Source organism: Protopterus annectens, chromosome 4.part0 (assembly GCF_019279795.1).
Source record: "Protopterus annectens isolate FY-2018-M chromosome 4.part0, PAN1.0, whole genome shotgun sequence".
Taxonomy (NCBI): domain Eukaryota; kingdom Metazoa; phylum Chordata; order Ceratodontiformes; family Protopteridae; genus Protopterus; species Protopterus annectens.
Genome location: NC_056733.1, coordinates 1,156,618,391 through 1,156,640,967, shown reverse-complemented (window position 1 = coordinate 1,156,640,967; position 22,577 = coordinate 1,156,618,391).

The window sequence follows — 22,577 nt, the reverse complement described above, 5'->3', positions numbered from 1 at the left end:
GGAGATGCAAAATAAGCCCCTGCCAACACAGACACAGCCTTGGATATAACCATTGTGAAGCCTGCAGTGGTTAAAGAGGATCAGTACCTGCTTGGGTACTGCACTCCAATCAGAGCTTTAGGCTAGATCCCATTTCAAATGCCTTTGGCTAGAGTTTACCTTGACTGGGAGGGTGGAAAAGAAAGCAAGCAAGTAGGTGTGTTTGAGGATATCCCTGCAGATGTCTTAATAGGGAATGATTTTGATAATGCAGTACCTTGTGTGCATGCAGTGACCCACAGTCAGGCTTGGAGATGGGCCTGTGGGTTTGGTGGCCTGAGGGGAGACCTAGACAGGCCACACCCCTGAAGCCAGGACTGGTGATGTGGCTACTTCAGGGAGGGAACTACCCTGTAGCAGTGAGACTGAAGATGAACCTCAGCTGCTGGTGAGTACTGATGTTCCCTTGGACAGAGTGACTGCAAGGGCAAAGGTGAGTAGTAATACCCAGGCTGACAGTGAGGCACTGCTGTCAGAGGATACCAGACTTCCTGTGGAAGGGAAGCTGGGAAGAGTTGCAAAGAGAGAGCTCAGCTCTCAGACCCTACATTACAAGCCTTGAGGGAGGTAGCTAGGGAGGCATCTGATTCTCAAGGAAAAGGGTGCTCTGTTTACCAGAACAAAGGGTTACTGTACTCAGAGAGGACCCCTGAGGGAGGGCTAGAAGGTGAGGTAACACAGCAGTTGGTAGTGCCCAAGGTCTACTGTCTGGCACTTCTTCCCATAGCCTATGACATTCCTTTTGCATGTCATATGGGCATAAAGTATATTAATAGACATATTATACATATCTTTTAATTACCTGGGATTGCAAGAGGTGTAATAGGGCACATCAGGACCTGTGAGCAGTGCCAAAATGTAGGCAAGGCAGGAGACCAGGTAAAAGCTATTTGATGCCTTTGCCTGGGATTGAGGAACCATTTCAGAGCGTAGCTATGGATATTGTGGGGCTTCTGAGTACCTACATTTTCATAGGGAAGAAGTATACCCTAATGGTAGTAGATTACTAGATACCCTGAGGTGGTGGCTCTATCTTCCATCGAGACAGAAAAGGTGTCAAATGCTTTGGTAGAGATTTTCAGCAGGGTAGGGTTTCCAAGAGAAATACTGACTGACATAGGTGCCAATTTCATGTCAGACCTGCTGGCTTGTCTGTGGGAGCACTGGGGGGTGAAGCACCTAAAGACAACCCAATACCACCCCCAGCCTAATGGTCTTGCATAGAGGTTAAAAATCTACACTAAAACCATGCTATGGGCATTGGCAGACCAGTTTAATTGAGAGTGGGACACTATTTGCCCCATCTATTGTTTGTATACAGGGAGGTGCCCAAGGAAGCCAAAGGTTTTTCTCCCTTAGACTTGTTGTACGGGCAGAGGGTAAGGGGACCTCTAGATTTGATTCTTGATGAGTGGGAAGGTGAGTGTGAATCCCACAAGGAGTCTGTTGTGGCATATGTCCTAAACCTTAGGATAATGATTGGGGAGCTCATGAGCTTGGCCCAGGAGAACCTGGCAGGAGCCCAACAGCAGAAAAAGGTCTGGTATGACTGGGATGCTCGAGCCAGAGAGTATGCTGTGTGGCAGTAGGTGATAGTTCTCATTTCTGTCATACACAATAAAATGCAGGCAGCTTGGGAGGTACCCTTCAAGGTGGTAAGAAAGGTCAGTGATGTTAACTACATGGTAGAACTGCTAAGCAGGAGGCAGGGGCACAAATTGTACCATGTTAATATGATGAACCCTTACCATGATAGGGAGGCCCTTGTGCTCAGTATTTGCAGTGGGTAGCAGGAGGAGTCTGAGGGGGATCTAGAGACTGATCTCCTCAGTGAGGGTCTTAATGACACTTCAGTGGAAGGGGTAGCAATGTCCCAGCAACTATCCCCTACCTAGGTTCAAGAAATCCGAACAGTGTCACAGAAGTCTGGGGACATGTTCAATGGGAAACCAGGGTGCACCCACCTAGTGCAGCAGGGTCTATATTGAAACATCAAATGTGTAACAGTTCGAATCACTAAAGGTCGACCCTTAGTGATGAATTGTTAAAACATCGAACGCTCCAAAAAAAAATTAAAACAAACAAAAAAAAATGTCGTAGGCAGGGGGGCAAGCCCCCCTGCACCCCCCACACACCCCCTACTTAAATATACCAACTCCGAGGCCGCACTACATTGAAGTAAATGGAAATCTCCCCTTATGGAGATTTCCATTTACTTCTTTTGCATTGTGCAGTTTCGCTATTCTCGTGCCGACAATGTCAGATTCAACATTGTTGGCTTTTGAGAATGCAATATAGACCCATGCAGCACATGTGGATACAGAGCCCCAAAGACCTATCAAGCAAACCCCTTACAGGGAGCCTGAGCTAGTTAAATGGACTCTGAGGAGGGAGATACAGGAGATGTTGGAGCTGGGAGTAATCCAGGAGTCCAGCAGTCACTGGGCTTAACCAGTGGTGCTGGTGGCAAAGAGGGATGGCAGCACAAGGTTGGTTCTGTGTGGACTACAGGAAACTAAATAGTCACATAGAGTCAGATGCGTACCCCATGCCTAGGACAGATGAATCCCTAGAGCAGCTCACTGAGGTTAAGTATCTGACCACTATTGATCTTACCAAGGGCTACTGGCAGGTGCCCTTGACTCCCAGTGCTTGACAGAGGTCAGCCTTTGTGACTCATTTTGACTTGTATGAGCTCATGAGGATGCCCCTTGAGATAAAAAAATTCCCCAGCAACTTTCCAGAGGCTGGTAGATCATATCCTAGCAGGAGCAGAAGATTATGCCCTTGCTTACCTAGATGATATTGCCATCTACAGTCATTGCTGACAAGAGCACCTTCAGTATGTCAAAGAGGTGCTGGGTAGACTGCAGAGGGGAGGGGAGGGTTGACTATTAAGCCCAGTTAGTGTCAGGTGGGTTGGCAGAGGTCTCCTACCTGGGACATAGAATGGGAAGTGGTATGATCAGGCCAGAACCTACCAAAGTGGAAGCCATTCAGGCATGGCCTGCACCTGTTACCAAAAGCAGGCAAGGGCATTTTTAGGGACACCAGGGTTCTATAGAATGTTTGTCCCCAATTATAGTACCATAGCTGCTCCACTCACAGACCTGACAAGGAAAAAACATGTCAGATAAGGTAGTGTAGACCCCTGCATGTGAGCAGGCATTTCAGAAGCTTAAAGGGAGGATCCCTATGCTAGCCAGTCTAGATTTTAAGGAAAATTAGGGAAATGTAAATGAGCTGTTAAAACATTAAATCGGCACACCACTGTAATGAATAGGACTGGAGCGGGTAGGTCTGAGGCAAAGCCTTTTTTCCATTAGCTCAGTGAAAAGAGAGGAGGCCCCATGCACTGCCAAAAACATGTGGATGTATATTGTGGCCATCTCTGCTGAATTCCTGTCTCAGCTTCAAAGGTGAGTACTGTGAGAACCTAGAGTCAGGTGACCAGATGAGGTCATTCTGCTAGCCCTCTTGGAAATTATCGTTTAGATATTACAAAGTGAAATCTCAGAATACAAAGTATTCTGTTTGGGAAGCCTGACTAGAAAGACTACTCACGTATTTCATCTTGACTTGCCCGAATAACTTATTAGGGAACAGTAAATTCTTTTAGATCAGTCAGGAATATAGTGAAGCTTAGCTTAAAGAATGTTTTTCTTTATTTGTATGAGTCTGTCCATCAATGTTAATTTCAATATTTTCTGTGATTTGAACTCTGTGGTTTGCTGTAAGTACTGTATTTCTCCATAAATAAGACCTAACCAGAGAATAAGGGCTATCATGGTTTTCCAGGGTGGTCATGATATAAGCCCTATCCCAAAAATAAGCCCCAGTTAAGATCATCAATAACACATGATGGACGTGTTGAATTGTAAAATAATAATATTATTGACACCTGTTGACTGAGGTTATCGTACTCATGATAGGGAGGCCCTTGTGCTGAGTATTTGCAGTGGGTAGCAGGAGGAGTCTGAGGGGGATCTAGAGACTGATCTCCTCAGTGAGGGTCTTAATGACACTTCAGTGGAAGGGGTAGCAATGTCCCAGCAACTATCCCCTACCTAGGTTCAAGAAATCCGAACAGTGTCACAGAAGTCTGGGGACATGTTCAATGGGAAACCAGGGTGCACCCACCTAGTGCTAAACACTAAAGGTCGACCCTTAGTGATGAATTGTTAAAACATCGAACACTCCAAAAAAAAATTAAAACAAACAAAAAAAAATGTCGTAGGCAGGGGGGCAAGCCCCCCTGCACCCCCCACACACCCCCTACTTAAATATACCAACTCCGAGGCCGCACTACATTGAAGTAAATGGAAATCTCCCCTTATGGAGATTTCCATTTACTTCTTTTGCATTGTGCAGTTTCGCTATTCTCGTGCCGACAATGTCAGATTCAACATTGTTGGCTTTTGAGAATGCAATATAGACCCATGCAGCACATGTGGATACAGAGCCCCAAAGACCTATCAAGCAAACCCCTTACAGGGAGCCTGAGCTAGTTAAACGGACTCTGAGGAGGGAGATACAGGAGATGTTGGAGCTGGGAGTAATCCAGGAGTCCAGCAGTCACTGGGCTTAACCAGTGGTGCTGGTGGCAAAGAGGGATGGCAGCACAAGGTTGGTTCTGTGTGGACTACAGGAAACTAAATAGTCACATAGAGTCAGATGCGTACCCCATGCCTAGGACAGATGAATCCCTAGAGCAGCTCACTGAGGTTAAGTATCTGACCACTATTGATCTTACCAAGGGCTACTGGCAGGTGCCCTTGACTCCCAGTGCTAGACAGAGGTCAGCCTTTGTGACTCATTTTGACTTGTATGAGCTCATGAGGATGCCCCTTGAGATAAAAAAATTCCCCAGCAACTTTCCAGAGGCTGGTAGATCATATCCTAGCAGGAGCAGAAGATTATGCCCTTGCTTACCTAGATGATATTGCCATCTACAGTCATTGCTGACAAGAGCACCTTCAGTATGTCAAAGAGGTGCTGGGTAGACTGCAGAGGGGAGGGGAGGGTTGACTATTAAGCCCAGTTAGTGTCAGGTGGGTTGGCAGAGGTCTCCTACCTGGGACATAGAATGGGAAGTGGTATGATCAGGCCAGAACCTACCAAAGTGGAAGCCATTCAGGCTTGGCCTGCCCCTGTTACCAAAAGCAGGCAAGGGCATTTTTAGGGACACCAGGGTTCTATAGAATGTTTGTCCCCAATTATAGTACCATAGCTGCTCCACTCACAGACCTGACAAGGAAAAAACATGTCAGATAAGGTAGTGTAGACCCCTGCATGTGAGCAGGCATTTCAGAAGCTTAAAGGGAGGATCCCTATGCTAGCCAGTCTAGATTTTAAGGAAAATTAGGGAAATGTAAATGAGCTGTTAAAACATTAAATCGGCACACCACTGTAATGAATAGGACTGGAGCAGGTAGGTCTGAGGCAAAGCCTTTTTTCCATTAGCTCAGTGAAAAGAGAGGAGGCCCCATGCACTGCCAAAAACATGTGGATGTATATTGTGGCCATCTCTGCTGAATTCCTGTCTCAGCTTCAAAGGTGAGTACTGTGAGAACCTAGAGTCAGGTGACCAGATGAGGTCATTCTGCTAGCCCTCTTGGAAATTATCATTTAGATATTACAAAGTGAAATCTCAGAATACAAAGTATTCTGTTTGGGAAGCCAGACTAGAAAGACTACTCACGTATTTCATCTTGACTTGCCCGAATAACTTATTAGGGAACAGTAAATTCTTTTAGATCAGTCAGGAATATAGTGAAGCTTAGCTTAAAGAATGTTTTTCTTTATTTGTATGAGTCTGTCCATCAATGTTAATTTCAATATTTTCTGTGATTTGAACTCTGTGGTTTGCTGTAAGTACTGTATTTCTCCATAAATAAGACCTAACCAGAGAATAAGGGCTATCATGGTTTTCCAGGGTGGTCATGATATAAGCCCTATCCCAAAAATAAGCCCCAGTTAAGATCATCAATAACACATGATGGACGTGTTGAATTGTAAAATAATAATATTATTGACACCTGTTGACTGAGGTTATCGTACTCTGCTCATCATTTTCTGACCATTCTGACTCCCAACTTCTTCGCTTTGCAGAAAGTCGTAAGATTCTTTCCCTGGGAGTCCTCCACAATTCTTACTGTAACCCTAATCCTCACTCACACTTGATGGTTGAGATCCTTGGCCCATAAACACTGGCAAGTTTACTTTGATTGGTCAAAGTACAGACAACGCACATAAAATGTGTGCACTTGATAATGAACGGGTGTGGTTGTGTCTTCTTAACCATCACCATTTTGGGTTGCCACTCCTGTCTCGTAAGTCTTCAATTAACCCCCCCGACAAGATGAGTGCAAAAAGAAAGAGCTATTCTGTCAAGTACTAGAAAGGAATCGTGGTGGACTCCCGGGGAAAGAATCTGATGTGTTTCTGCAAAGAGAAGAAGTTGGATCTCCGAATGGTCTGAAAATGGCGAGCAGCATATGATAACCTCAGTCAACAGGTCGACGAGGAAAATGCTAAGAAGTGCAAGTGTGGATCAGGTCAGCAACCATTATTTCCTGAGCTGGAGGACATCATCTGTGAATGGATTGGTAACAGGAGAGCAAAGGCTTTGGTTGTGCGCAGGGTTGGTATTCAAGCATTTGCCCTTGTAACATTTGTTAATGTCTGTTATGTACTTCACAGATAAAGATTCTAGTTGTCTACCGATGTACTATGTTCTTCATCTGTAAATATGTTGTAAGTAATTGCTATGTAAATTGTTAAGCGCTATGTAATCCAATGTAACTACTGTCTGTTTATTTTAACTGTGGAGCTTTTCTCCCCGGGCCTCCGCTGAAAATGCACCTACGTCCAGTCGGACACTCCCGGTCAACAAAAAAAATAAATAAATAAATGGCACCACAGAAATATCCCCAGAAGAATTCAAAGTATCACAACATTGGCAGGATGGCTTCCTTCAGCGATATGAACTGTCTCTAAGAAGATCAACAACACTGTTCAAGCTGGAAGATACTGAAGTTATTAAACATGCACTTGCATTCAAGTCCTTTGTTGATGGCATCAACTTTTCTAAATACAAACTCTCCAACATGATTACTATGGATGAAACTGCAGTGTTTATGGGCAGGGGTGTAGCTAGGATTTTCAAATTTGTACTGACAGCTCTCAAACTGCTACCCCCCTCCCCAGCCAAGCTACGGCCATTCTCGTAATTCACGGTTTGCTCTTTTAGTGTCGATGAAGAGGCATTCGCTGTAATGCCTCTTCAGTAATATAATATAAATTCACTCAAACTCGGTTCCTTGAATTGAAAATTAACCTGAAATGTCAGTTCTTTGAAAAATGCAGCATGGTAGTTGGGGTAGAGACTTTATGCTTTTGTTTTCTGTAACTAAGGTACAGGTTTTGAGCTTGAGTAAATTACTAACTACCTGCTACCACTAACTAGGATGTTTCATTCACACACACACACCCCTACCTACCTCTTAGTGCAAGAAATATGGACAAAGCCTAAAATAAACAGGGACAGATATTAAATAATGTTCTCGTGAACTTAGAAAGTTGCTAGAATAACAGGATTTGTGCTAGTATGAATTTTTCTAAAGGACATGAAGTCTGTAGCTCAAATGTCTGTCATTATATAGCAACTTCAGCCTTCAATGATTTTCTAGAAAATCACAAAATTTATGAGGAACAGACAAAAAATATGGGGCAAAAATCTGGACATTCTGCAAAATGTGGACAGTTGAGAGGTATGCTACCTACCACACACACACACACACACAAAATCTCTCAACCTCTTACAGCAACAAACTCATAAATAAAACTGAGGCAAAGGCCCAAAAATAAGGACATTTTTTTTAAATATTGCTCTTATAAACTTAGAAAGATAATAGAATAGTAGTAGGTCTTGCATCAGTACGAATTTTCTGAAAGGTATGAAATCTGAAACTGAAATGTCTGCATTATTTTCTAACTTCAGTCTTTAACAATTTGCCACTAATTTGCCAGAAAACTGCAATTTTATGAAAACGGACCAAAAATGTGATGCAAAAATATAAAATTGCCAGACAATACAGCTGGGAACCTGTCAAAGGAGGGACACCATTTTAATATGAGCACAGTTAACCTAGAGCAGCTGACAAAATTAGAGAATCTACATGCATTTTTGAAATAAAAGTAATGTATAACTCTGATCATTACAGTTATTTATAAAAGTAAAGTAAACCCTCTATGTTTTCTTCCAAAATTGCTATTTTGTGGAGGGATCATTAGGGTAAGAGAAACATTTTGAGCCAAAATCAGGGACAGTTGAGGTTTGGCTATGCCTAATTCTATAAAGCAATTTATTTGCATGTACCTCTCAACCTGTTAATGTAATAAATCTGGACAAGGCCAAATATATTGAGGGAACATATAAACAGTACTAAAAATTGCTCTTGTATAAACTGGGACAGTTGATAGAACAGGTCTTATTTTAGCATGCATTTTTCTGAAGGTTATAAAGTCTGAAACTAGTGTGTCATTATTTAGTGACTTAATTCCTAAATCATTTGCCAGAAAACCACAAATTGAGGAACAAACCAAAAATAAGAAGCAAAAATCTATTCATTCTTTGAAAATCTGGACAGTTGGGAGGTATAGTTCAGCTGGGGCTGTCTAAGTTTGCCGCCCTTCCCCTCAAAAACCATGGTCGAATGGAGCCTCCCCTGCAGCCATTCCAATGATCCATTACTTTGCTATTTCACTCCATTTACCATAAACACTAATGTACATACTGATTTACTTCTATGATGATTTGAACTTCATTTGAAAGTTTTATTTTGCATTTTACAGCACAAACACTAAGACATCTGCTAAACAAACTTGGCATTAAAACTTCTCTGCCCTTGAAACTCACATTCACTGAAACAACATTAAAACCCACATTCAAAGAAAAATACATTTTACCCGTGGCAGATAAGAATTAATTCTGGGCTGCTTTTAAATCATAGGCCCCTTGCATATGAAACATACATGTGCTCTTTGATACACCTTCCTATTGCTTTGAACATTTTTCCAGTAAACAATGAAACAAAACTGCCCAATTCAGAACATTTCCATCATAAAAGTCTAGTCAAACTTTTACAGTCCACCATTATCAGTAAATAATATGCACAATCTCTGAAGTAGTAAAAAAAGTCATCTAAATAATTCCACGTTAAATAAATCTAACTAATGAAGAGGTTGCTGCTAGCAATCACCTTTATATTTCATGACTTCACCGAAAAATAAAGTGTCTGATGCCCTGAGGAATAAATTGCCTAAATTACATTAATAATAAGCTAGTAATATTGCAATAGGAAATGGATGGCAAACTGATAACAGGCTCATAGTTAGTGTCTTAACTTTCAGTACAGCAGCATTCACCCCTTATGAGAGTAGAACCAACAACCTTCTGCATTAAAAGCAAGTACACAACATTTTGTGCTACTAGCAATGTGAGCAGACTTAGCATAATCAGCACTAAACTTCTCTTCCCCTGCAGCTCTCAGCTCCTTGTAAAATCTTCGCAATACTCAACTACATCTCAACTTCGCAGCACAAGAAGTCTGGAAAAAGCCAAATTTATTGGGGTAGGTCAAAAGGGCAAAAAACAGGAACACATTAAACATTGCTTGTATAATCTTGGAAAACTGCTAGAATAAAATGCTGTGTTACCATCATACATTTTACTGCCAAGGTCACTGTGCAAAATAGTCAGAACAACATAGTTTTCTGGATTTTTTGTGGCAAATCAGTGGGGACTGAATTCAATAAATAAAGGCAGGCATTTGAGTTTCAAACTTCATATCCTTCAGAAAATGCAAGATAAAACAAGACCTTTTTATTCTAGCAGCTTTCTAAGTGCATAACAGCAATATTTAAATGTTTTCCTTATTTTTCGGCTTTGACCCTGACTATTTTTGGCTTTGTCCAGATTTTTGGGCTAAGAGGTTGGGAGCTATGCTCTGGGAACATTTATACAGTTTTCATTATTTATTATTGTTATTAACTATGTAAAACAAAAACTCTGAGAGCTGTCAAGAACACAGATTTTGAACCTAATCTATGTACGTCATTCAAAACATAATATAAATCCAGTAGCACATCAGTACAACTATGCGAGTACACTATAAAACAAACAGCTGTGAACAAGACTGAAATTAGCAATAATCTGTGCATTTTGCAGATTATACAGCAATCAGGAGAGGGGTAATATTTACTCAAATTATGCCTCTGAATGATTCATTACTAAATGGTTATGTTACCAGTTCTAAATAAAGTTATTTTTGTCTGGGTTTTATCTGTAACTGACTGCTATAACACTTAACATGAGTAAAAATAATGGGATTAAATTGCTGGAATTGTGAGTTATGAATTTAAGTATTTAGACTGTACACACCTCCAAAGCTATAGACATTTTGTTCAAATTTTTAAGCATAATCATCACAAATGATATCTTTATGAATTATACTTATGAAAAATCTCTTTCCCAAAAGAAAATTTCAAATAGTTGCACAGACAATACATTTCTATACTGAACTGTGCAATATCTGAATAGCTCATATGGCTGAAATCAATGGAGTATGTACTAAAAACTTTAGGTAAAAATTGTGATGTTAGGCATCTGCCAGAATTCTTCCCAACTCTTCTGTAAGTAGGAAAGTTAACTGAAATATTGTATGATTCACTAGTTTGTGGATTGTTGTGAAAGAATGATGGTGCTGATGATGATGATGGTAGAGCTTTGTAAGGAAGATGTAGTTTAGAGAGGAGTGAGGTGGTAGGTGTACAATCAGCTAGCCTGATGATGGTGGGATTACAGCTAATCATTGACAACTTTGTTTAAGGAATAACAAATGTATAAGAAACTGATGTACATTCACTGGCAGCTTGGGATACTGCAAGTGCCATAATGTGAAGAAAAGAGGTCAATGGGGAATCGGACATCCCTCAATAGTGGCTCAATATAGAAAGGTACTGGATGATGAAAAATGCAAAAAGGGAAAACAGTTCTGCCACCAAAGCAGTACAAATAACCACCCACAAATCTTAGCACAACAATGTATGAGCAGCAAGCAATTAAGGATGACAAATAAGGTCAAAATCCGTTGTTTAATAAATATGAACGCTCAACAGACAATCCACGTTTTCGTCCTGAATAAACGGACTTCATCAGATAAAAAAACATACTCATAAGCCATAGTTTAAGTACATTTTCAAAACATTTACACACACACACACACACACACACACACACACACACACACACACACACACACACACACACACACACACACACACACTACTCACCAGCCCCTTGGTTCTAAATAAAGTCCTTGACGTGACTGAGACCAACAAATCCTCCTGCTTTAAGTCCTTCAAATACTCCCGCTTCGACCAACATAATGCTTGCATCCTAAACCGCATTTTGAACTGACGCGCGGTGAGCTCCATTCCGACTGGCTGCCCTGATGTGCTGACGTCATCGTCGTGCACTAGTAAAGCGCGAAAACTTTAAAATGCTAAAGCGCGAAAACTTTGAAATGCTACCCCCCCTTCTAAATACGTTGTACTGAAATCAGTACAGTGCGTATGCCTCCTGACGTCCCTGTTTATGGGCCAAGAATCTCAAACAACAATTGATCAGAGGGGTGCCTCGTCAATCTACATTCCCTCCACTGGTTACGAAAGTGCACGTGTTACCTGTATTTTGGCAATTCGTCTAGCTGGAAAGCAAACCCCACCTCTAATCATTAGTAAGGACAAGAAAGATAAGATTGAACGTGTTTCAGGCATTTACATTCTTGTAACTGAAAAAGCCTGGTGCACACAAGCAGTTATAAAGAAGTGGGTCGATGTAATGCTGCCACTTGTTTTGCAAGGTGGCAAAAGAGGTCTACTAGTCTGGGATTCAGCCAGCACTCACAGCGCTAAAGACATGAAGAAATTCCTTGCACAGAGAATATATCAAATAATGATTCCCGCAGGAATGATTGCCTATCTCCAGACTCTTGATATTGCAATAAACAAGCCATTCAAGGACCATTTGCGCATGGAACTCAGTGACTATATAGATTCATAGGTTCATAGGTTGGTACTAGGCTATCAGCCCTAGGGCCTATACAAGCCTAGCCATAACAATTCCCTGGCTATTTCTTCCCACACTATTTACCTCCCTGGACCCCTGTCTAACAGGGTGACTGACATGATCCCTGGGGTGAATTTCCTTTCTCCCATCCAATCGGCAAGGTTCCTTTTGAAGAGGGCCAAAGAGGCACTCTACTTGACATGTATGGGCAGTCTATTCCAGAGGCTGGGGAGTCTCTGGGTCAGGAACCTATCCCTCCAGCATTGAAAATAGAATGGAGAGAAATCAGCATGGAAACTTTGTGAAGCCTAGCCTGCAAGAGGTTATGACTTGGGTGAAGAATTCAATGGATAATATCACTGATAGCTGTGTTGCCAATACACTATGAGCAGGCTACATGGACAAGCAGTACTCATTTAAGGAGAGCAGTATTGCTAAGCATGACAGATTGGGGCCAATGGTTCTACAGGAAATGGAGTTGCAAGAAATTCAGGCTGGAATTCGGGGATTGGAGACTTATGACAATGTTCCAGAATAAGATGACATGACTGTATTTGAATAACTTTTCCATTATCGGTGCAACAGAATGGATTATTGTATTAAAGTAACATTTTGTTATCAAGGGGTAATTAAAAAGTAAGACCACTAGTTCCCAGACTTCATTTGTATGACTTTCCATCATTCTTCTCTTACAGTTTGGGTAAGGAATAAAGAAAACAACACCACTCAAAAAGTGGCAGTTATTCACCTGTTTTATTCCCCTCCTCCAATACACGTGTATTGAGATTTTTCTCCGCTTTCTGTTAAGCATGAAATATTGCACTGTGAAAGCCAAGGTGTAGATATTCTGAAGTTGAAATGTTTGTTACACTGTTTATGTAGAATTCTCACACAACTGTTAACGCGTTACCTAGAACTGTTGCCCAATAATGGAAAAGTACCAAATAAATGTCAATTTGTGTACATGAATAAATGCTGATTTGTGCACATGAATAAATGTCAGTTTTTGTACATGAAGAAATGAATAAATGTAGATTGTTGTACGGGGGGAGGGTTAATAAGGCATCCCCTGATAATAAACCCTAATGCGTATTTCGGCGGGGGGAAAAGTATAAGACCCGGTCTTATTTTTGGGGAAATATGGTATATATTCAATATTTTCATGTTATTTTATTATTTATTATTAAATATATTTAAAACTTTTATTGTGGCTGGTCCTTGTAGAAAGTATCTAACCTTTGAGAGTACTTATATTTATTTGGTGACACTGTGTGGACACTCCAGAAAGCCTAGCTGTTTTGGTGAACATCTAACATTTGTATCAGGATTAATATTATACAGTATAACTGGACACCCTTTGTTAAGGGCCTTAGCATAGCTGATTGGAAGTAATGGTGGCAGTGGTAAGTACCTTATAGTCTAGGCAGAAAGGGCCATAGCTAGTACATCTGTGCCAGTCTTTCACGTGTGTGTGTGTGTGTGTGTGTGTGTGTGTGTGTGTGTGTGTGTGTGTGTGTGTGTGTGTGTGTGTGTGTGTGTGTGTGTGTGTGTGTGAGTGTGTGAGTGTGTGTGTGTGTGTGTGTGTGTGTGTGTGTGTGTGTGTGTGTGTGTGTGTGTGTGTGTGAGAGAGAGAGAGAGACAAATCTTAAAGTATTTGTGTGTCAGCTACTTGTGGCATGGATATGAAGCACTGGGTTTACAGAGAGGGTGCTAGATAACTTGGGTTGGACACTTGGCTGAGAACCTAACCCTACAGCTGTACCAGTGGGGAGTCTTATTGGGGATCTGGAGGGAGACAAATATAGAGACATCCTGACCCCAGGCTGAGTGTGTTCCCTGTGTGCTCTTAAGGGAAACTGTACTTGATGTACAGAGGTCTGCATCTGAAAATACTGAATGTATCCATTTGTATTCCAAGTGCACTTCTCTCTCCAGTGTCAGTGCTGAGGATTTATTTATTTATTTATTTGAAGTTTGGTTGCCAGGATGGTCCATTGGGCTGAATGTTCCCATTATTAATGGAGTCCTGGGGAGAAAAGCTCCATGAATACAATATATAAAACATAGTGATAGTACAATGTATAAAAACATAGTAAAAATGCAAGAAGAGTACATTTAAGTAGAAGTAAATCTTAACACAATTAGAAGGTAAAGTGTAACAGTATGTAACAATTTACATGAGAAAAAGTTTTTTTTTTTTTTTTTTAGGCTCCTTGATTATTGGCCCAGTGTTGGGATGACACATATTGGTGCCCAAAACATATTAGTAGCAGTGGTGGGCATCACACTGGGTAACACACATTTCTTTTTGTTGCCACTTGAGCAAATCCTTCATTCTGCCACTAGTATAAAAAAGACAACTATTCACTTGGACCATCTGAAGATATATTTTCCTCAGGTTCAGATTTCCAGTTATCTGGTGTAGGAATTTGTGAGGCATTGTTCAAACCTACTTTCAGAATATCAGACTCTGAATCAGAGTCTGAAGGGGAGGGGACATTCTTCTTTCAGATTGTAGAGAAGATTCAGACTCTAACAACTGAAAGGCTTTAAATAAACTTTTGGCAAAGGCAAACATAACATTTTCTTCCTTCTCTCTCTTAGATAAAGAGGATAAAGGAGCAGAAGTAGTTTAGGTTTAAGTGCACTTTTTCTGGGAGTGACAATCAAAAAGAAGCACACTCACATGTAGTCATCTCCCCATGAATTTGATTTCTCACTGCATCTTTGTAAGAGAATAACGTCCATCCCCTTCTTCATTCATAGTAAGAGTGGTTCTCCCTTGCCTATGAGGACAAGCCCAACTCTCATCTCTTAGTGGCTTTGCAAGGGAGTAATGCCATGGGAGTTGAGAGAAGTTGATGGAGGATCTGAGGGTTCAAATATGGCCACAGTGGAATCACCTACAAAAGGCCAAGACAAAGAGGAAGTTGGAATGGAAACCAAAACCTCCAAGAATACTTTTTTCTTCTTGGGGAGCAGAGGGGGGAACATCTAATGAACCCTAAACCTAATCCATGATTCTACATGCAAGAGCCTTCAACTTTTGGTTTTCTAAATGTAATACAATGGAATTATATCTGCTTCTAAAAGTTTTATGGGTAAAAGTGTATATAAATCCAACAAGACTGAATGTTGTATTCTTCCTTTAACAAAAAAAGACAGGACATGCGGTGATCTTTATAGGGAATCTGACAACCACACAAACACTTCCTCTTTCATTTAGACATAAATTCCGAAAAGAACTGAAACACTTTTCTTTCAAAAAAATGAAGGATAGCTCTGAAGAAGTCATTAAAAGATGAAAGCAACCATCTATCTGGAAATATATATTTTTTGAAAACTGCAGATGATTCACTGGTCCCTGCTAGGCCAGATACCTTTGTGGCCCATTTTAAGCCTACCCAGTTTTCCCAAGGTGAGAATCAAACCATGTACCTTGAGCATGTAAGGTAAACACCTTAACCATTATGCCAACCCCAACCATCTAAACAAAGGAGGAAAATTTCAAACCCAGCACCCTTGTCACAGGAAGCAGCTCATTAAGAAGTTGTAGCTTCGGTCCTCTGCACCTATTCCCAGAGTTAATATTACCCAATTTGTAACCATGTATGCCTATTGGCATACAGTCTCTTTTCAGGGGTGACCTGGGAGCAATATCTTGTTAAGTGACTTGCTCAAGGTCATACAGCAGGAAAATGATAAATGAAGGAGCCGAACCATGTACTAGAGGAACTACAACTCACAGCTTTAACCCTCTGCACCAGCTGTACATAACCGAGGTCAGAATTAAACCCTGTACCTTGTACCTATGAGGTTAAGATCTTAACCATTATGCCAACCCTCCATCCAGTGACCTTAGCCTTTATGACAATCCCTCACCCTGTAGACCTTAACCATTATGCATACCTTCCCCCATGGGTCTAGTGTTTTAGTTTGGATTCACTGGAGATAAGATCTTTGCATCTAATGCATACATACCAAGGCAGCAAGTCAGATAACCTGGCTGGTTTTATTAATTTTCAATGCTGGACCCAACTATAAGGTCCACAGCAGTTTAGAGTATAGATGCAGGCTAATAAGGTGAATTGCTTTAGTTTTGAAATAAAGTTGAGCTCAGGACAAGGAAAGACAGGGACCACATTTAGTCACCAAGAAGTCATGACAGTAGACAACCCATAACTGGCAAGGGATTCCAACCCAGGATGGACAACCACAGAAGATGGCAACCATACAAGGAACAACAGAGAAATGGCCTCATTGCCCCAGGACTGCATAAAATCTCCAAAATGGGACAGATGAGATGAGTAAAAAAATCATAAAATGAAAACTCTGAAAACAAGGAATGAGAAAACTTCTGAAAAGGCTAAAAAGCATACAAAGGGAAGAGATATACTTAAGCACAAGCTTGGAGTAAAAACAAATACCATAGGGGCTTCAGGATCTTCAAGACCCCACTCTAGTGCAATGTGGACACAGGACTGTCTAAAATTTGGTAAAAGTGTGTTAATCTGGATCCATTGGAGGTACAATTGCTTTATCCCTGAAAGCCAGAATCCCAGGAAACTAACCACCTAGAACCAGGTCACCACAAGTGATGTACATATCCAAAGGTAGCAAATCAGATAACCTCACTGTTTTTATATATATATATATATATATATATATATATATATATATATATATATATACCCACACACACACACACACACACACACACACACACATATATATATATATATATATATATATACACACACACACACACACACACACACATCTATGTACAGATATATGGGCCTAATCCATTTGCTCAAACATGCACATGTTCGAGTAACAAAACTTCAAGCCCACATTATCAAGCACCATAATGCTGAAAAACAAACTAAAGCAAAAAACATCTGTAATGGGGGAGTAAGACCCCTGCACTCCCACACCCCCTGCTAATTATATGTACTAACTCCGAGATCACACAACAGCGAGGAATGGGCAAATCCATCCCCCACCCCTGCTGTTGTGCTGTCTCCCACATACAAATAAGGTCATTTTCTCCTATTGATATTTCTTTGATACTCAGCATGTTCAACATTTTAGGTTTGGTGTTCTGAAGTTTCAGTCATCAATTAATATGGGGTCTGGGTGGAGCTTGACAAGCCCACCTGCAAGAAACTGTTTTTTAGGATTTTTTTCTATCCTGTATGGATCAATGTTTGTCTTGGCAGACCATTAGGTGGTGATCATTTGTGGATCAGTTTTGTGCATTCTCAATGGAAAGTTATTTATATATATATATATATATATATATATATATATATATATATATATATATATTTACTACCCCACGTGCCTGGATTCATTTTTCATAACTGCCACTGCGATGCAGCATAAGGGAGGTAGGTGCTGCACTCCAAAGTGTGCTGTACTTCACAGGAGACATTAACCTGTCACCCAGCTGCCTGAGCTGGTGGTAGCTCATATATCTATATATATATATATATATATATATATATATATATATATATACATATATATAAAAAACACCTCTTCCAGTCTATTTACATTTCTACAATATTTTAAATATTTTCATTATTTTACATATTCAGTTTCACAGGCTTTAACAGCTTGCATTTTATCCCCCATTATTTTCTCCATAATTATCTTTTTGTTTAGGCCAACATATCATTATAATTTTTATTTTTATTACACGGCCATTTATCACATATTCTTTTCCACAGAACCCCTACTGTTACCATCAATATCCTATCTCATATCTCAATTTTTTTTTAATATGTCCCATATAATATTATATCCATGTTTATATTTCAAAAAACTTCCCACTTTCACTAATTTTGATTTTTTTCCAAAACTCCCCATTCTTTTTACAGTCCAAAACATAATGCCTTGTCATTTATTCTTCATTAAAATCTTTACATATTCCTTCCTTCATTATTTTATATTTCATATTACATTTTACAGGCAACTTATCCAATAATAATCTTTACACTAAAACTCCAGCCTCATAAAAAAATCATCAAATCTTTCCCCTTCTGTTTGATATTGTTTTTTAACCTCATCTTTATGATCTTTCTGTGGATATATTAACTGTTTCTCCATTATCATGTTATACAATTCCTTTCTTTAATGTTTAACATCATCAATCTTAATTTTCCATAACTTCACCTTTTTTTAATTATACAATAAATAACCATTAGTACTCAAAAACATGCATGTTGTCTCACTGTAAATCCATGTTATATTAGTAGAAACAAGTCCAGCCACTAAAGTGTTTTGAAGCAGCTAGCCAGGTCATACATACTTCTTCAGACTTTTTCAGATAGCCAGGTCATACATACATACATACTTCAGACTTTTGCAAAATGTCCCTTACATTCTGTGTTGCACATAGAAATTATTTTCTTGTAAATCACCAGTAACAGGCATTTGTTAATGTCACACATTTCATACTTCCCACTGTTCAAGAAAAACATGTAGATACAAAACTCTTCTTCCTTCGAGCTTTTCTCTATATACAGTTTTATAACTAATTTATTATTCAAAAGCTTGCATGCTGATTGCACAGACTAGTTGGCGTGCTCATTGAAAAAAGAATGTTCAACCCACTGAACTCACTTTCTCCATGCCACTAAGCAGAGAATTGAACCTATTTTTAAAGATTTTTACTCCACTAAATTTCTCCATGGAGCTAAAAAAGGCACCCCTACAAGCAGCTCTGCAGCATACCAAGAAACTTCTTACAAACTGAGACATCCGTTATCCTTTACTGACTTCATCTTCAATGGTTTGCCAAAATAGCACAGCTTTTGTGAATTACAGGTCAACAGTGAGATGTAAACATCTAGGCATTCTATGAAAATCTAGACATTTGAGAGATACTGTACTGCAGACTTGGAGAATGTGCAGTGCACATCTTAAATGTCCTAGACTACCAAAAGCTTGCAAAAGGGCAGTAAAGTCTGCCTATCCATCCATCCATCCATCCATCCATCCATCCATCCATCCATCCATCTATCCATCCATCCTCAACCCTTTTTCCCATTTTGCACATGGGTCAGGGTGTCACTTCAACAGTGAAAATCATCTCAAGCCAAGGTTTACATCACCGGGTGGCTAGCCCTGCCACTGTAGTTCATCCATATCACTTATCGGCACCTACAGCCAATTTAGGGTGTCCAATCCACCTACTGCATTTTTTGGGAATGCGGGAGGAAACCAGAGCACCCAGAAGAAACCCATGCAACCACAGGGAGGACATGCAGACTTCACACAGAAGGCACCCCAGCCAAGAATCAAATCGGAGAACCTCCTGCTGTGAGGTGACAATGCTAACCACTGCACTACCATGGCTGCCATTATTTTAAAAAGATACGATTTTTTTTGTTAACTAATATAATGGCATAGCAGCAGTAATTAACTCCTGTGCATGGGTAATGCTGGATTTCCACAAAGCTGACTTTGTTTAATCACTCAGGCTTCATCCTCATGATCAAACCACATCAGCCATGGGTAAATTTGACATTACCTTCACCCCAATTGTTGATTATTGCTAAGTAATCTCCTCCTTTTTTTCTTTTCTTTCCCTTTTCATTTTTTCATCTCTCCATATGCCACAGTATGTTCTCTAACTAGCTAATTTCCTTCTCTTTCATATTTTCTAATACCCAAAAAAGATTTATAGATGCCAAATATAGAAATGGATTTTTAAATACAAAAGTCCTCATTATTATTATATACAATTCCAAGTTTAACTGGACTGAGTCATTATCCCAAAATAAAAACTGAAAAACTCACTTAACAACTCTTTTTCCATTTTTCCAGGAAACATATATCCCAGCTTTACAATATATACATATTTAATCTATATATGTCTTCTTTATAAAGGATAAATAGAAAATTTTTCCACCACCTAACCTTTTTATTTTATCCAGAAATTCACACCACTGTTCTATTCATTTCCCCTTTTCCCAAACCTGATTCCTAATATGTTTATCTCATTTATAGTAAAATATATTCATCTTCATTTCACCAAACCCTTTACTTTTGACCTATTTAACCTTAATCTAGTTTTACTTAACCCCTTGTCCATTTTTATCACAGTTTCCCTCATCCATTCTGCATTTTGGTTAAAAAAACTACCTCAACTGCATATGAAAGACACACAAGTATTATTACACCTTTTCCCATTTCCCATCCTGTTTTTCTCATTTCACCAATGCATAGTTGTATTATTGCATTCATTACTAGCTCAATTAAAATACTTCAATACCCCTGTTTCATCCCCTTTTTTCAAATTTTATTTTCTTTATAGACCATTTATTATAGCCTTCACCAAAGACATGTTAAAACACTTCTTTAATAGTTTTATTATTTTTGCAAACCCCATAATCCCCTAAAATATCTCACACTGCCTTACTAAATCAAATGCTTTTGCTATGTCACATGCAACGAACTCTACATCTTTCTTCTCACACAAAATAGCATCTATTACATATCTTATTACTACTAACATTCTTTTTCATTTATTTTCATAGGTTCATAGGTTGGTACTAGGCTATCGGCCCTAGGGCCTATACAAGCCTAGCCATAACAATTCCCTGGATATTTCTTCCAACAATATTTACTTCTCTGGACCCCTGTCTAGCAGGACGACTGACATGATCCCCGGGGTGAATTTCATATCTCCCATCCAATCATCAAGGTTCCTTTTGAAGAAGGCCAATGAGGCGCTCTGTTTGACATGTATGGGCAGTCTATTCCAGAGTATGGGGAGTCTCTGGGTCAGGAACCTATCCCTCCAGCATGTTTTGTTCATTGTGATGACAAGGTTTAGATCCCTGGAGCATGTGGCTCTGAGAGATTGGGATTTATTTAAGTGGAGCATGTCCAACAGCTCAGGGTTTGACATGGCCTTGTATGTTAAGCAGAGATCGCCTCCGAGCAGACGATATGCCACAGAGTATAGCTGGAGTATTTTTAGATGGTCAGCATATGTCGTCTGCTTTAGGCCTGTGATTCCTTTGTGAGGTATTTCTGTGGCCTTTCCAGCTGTTGCAGATGTCTTGTGAGGTACATACCAAACGGGTAATTATACTCTATAATGGATCTAATGAGGGATGAGTACATTTGGATAATGACCTCCTTTTTCTGGATGAAAAGCCCTAAGTGATGAGGTGTGCCACATAGAAGGATTTCCTGACTGTTGTGGCGATGTGGTTATCAAAAGTGAGACCACTGTCCACCTGTGTCCCTAAGTCTCTCATCACACTTTCGATGTTTAGTGTCTTGCCACCTATGTGGTAATTCATGGGTGCATGTTTTTTTCCAAAGGGGATAACTATACATTTCTTGGCATTAAGCTTGAGCCCATGGCTCTGGCACGAGGCATCTGTTTCTGTAAGGCCCTTTTGTAGAATATCCACATCATTTGTGGATTCAATAATGGCTTCGAGTTTGCAGTCATCTGCAAACTTTGTTAGCCAGAGTCCCTTAGTGTTGGCCTGTACTTCAGAGAAGTAGATGCCAAACAGGTGTGGTCCCAGGACTGAACTCTGAGGTACTCCACTTGTCACTTGTCTGGAGCAGGATTTGGAGTCGGCTACTTTTACAGTCTGGGTTCTGTCAGTAAGCCAGTTGTCAACCCGAGTGACATAGGGATTTATGCCCAGCTTAGTAAGTTTATATATGATTCTAGAGTGGGGGATGGTGTCGAAGGCCCTGGTGAGGTCCAGATAGGCCGTCTGGGCCACCTCACCCTCGTCCACATCTCTCGAGACTGATTCGAAGAAGTCAATCAGATTCAGGAGACAAGATCAGCCCTTCACAAACCCAAACTGGGTGGGGTCTAGTGTTTGAAGGTTGCCAATGTCTTTGTTTATAAGTTCCATGATAATGTGTTCCATGCCCTTGCACATCAGGCTTGTCAGACTGATGGGACAGTAGTTCCCTGGATCCAAGGTGGATCCCCCCTTGTGGAGTGGGATAACTGTAGCTGTGCGCCACTCAGTGGGCACGAAGCCTGAGGTGAGGCTATGATTAAACATGACAGTTAGGTGAGGTGCCAGTTCATTTTGTAGTTCATGTAGTACACAGCCTGGGATGTCATCTGGTCCCATGGATGCTGTATTCTTAGCGTTGGAGAGTGCGGTTTCTACCTGTATGGCCATGATTACTGGAATTTGGCAATCTTTTGGTATTGAGATGGGCCCTTTAGGGGGTGAGAGGGGGGTAAAGTTGGCACTAAATCGAACTGCCAGGATATTGGCAATATCCTTGGGATCAGTATATTTAATGGCATTCTGTTGTAGCTCAGAGCAGATCTAAGCATTGCCATTTAGATTCTTGACATAACTATAGAATGCCTTGGTACTCCATATACTCTTCTTCTATC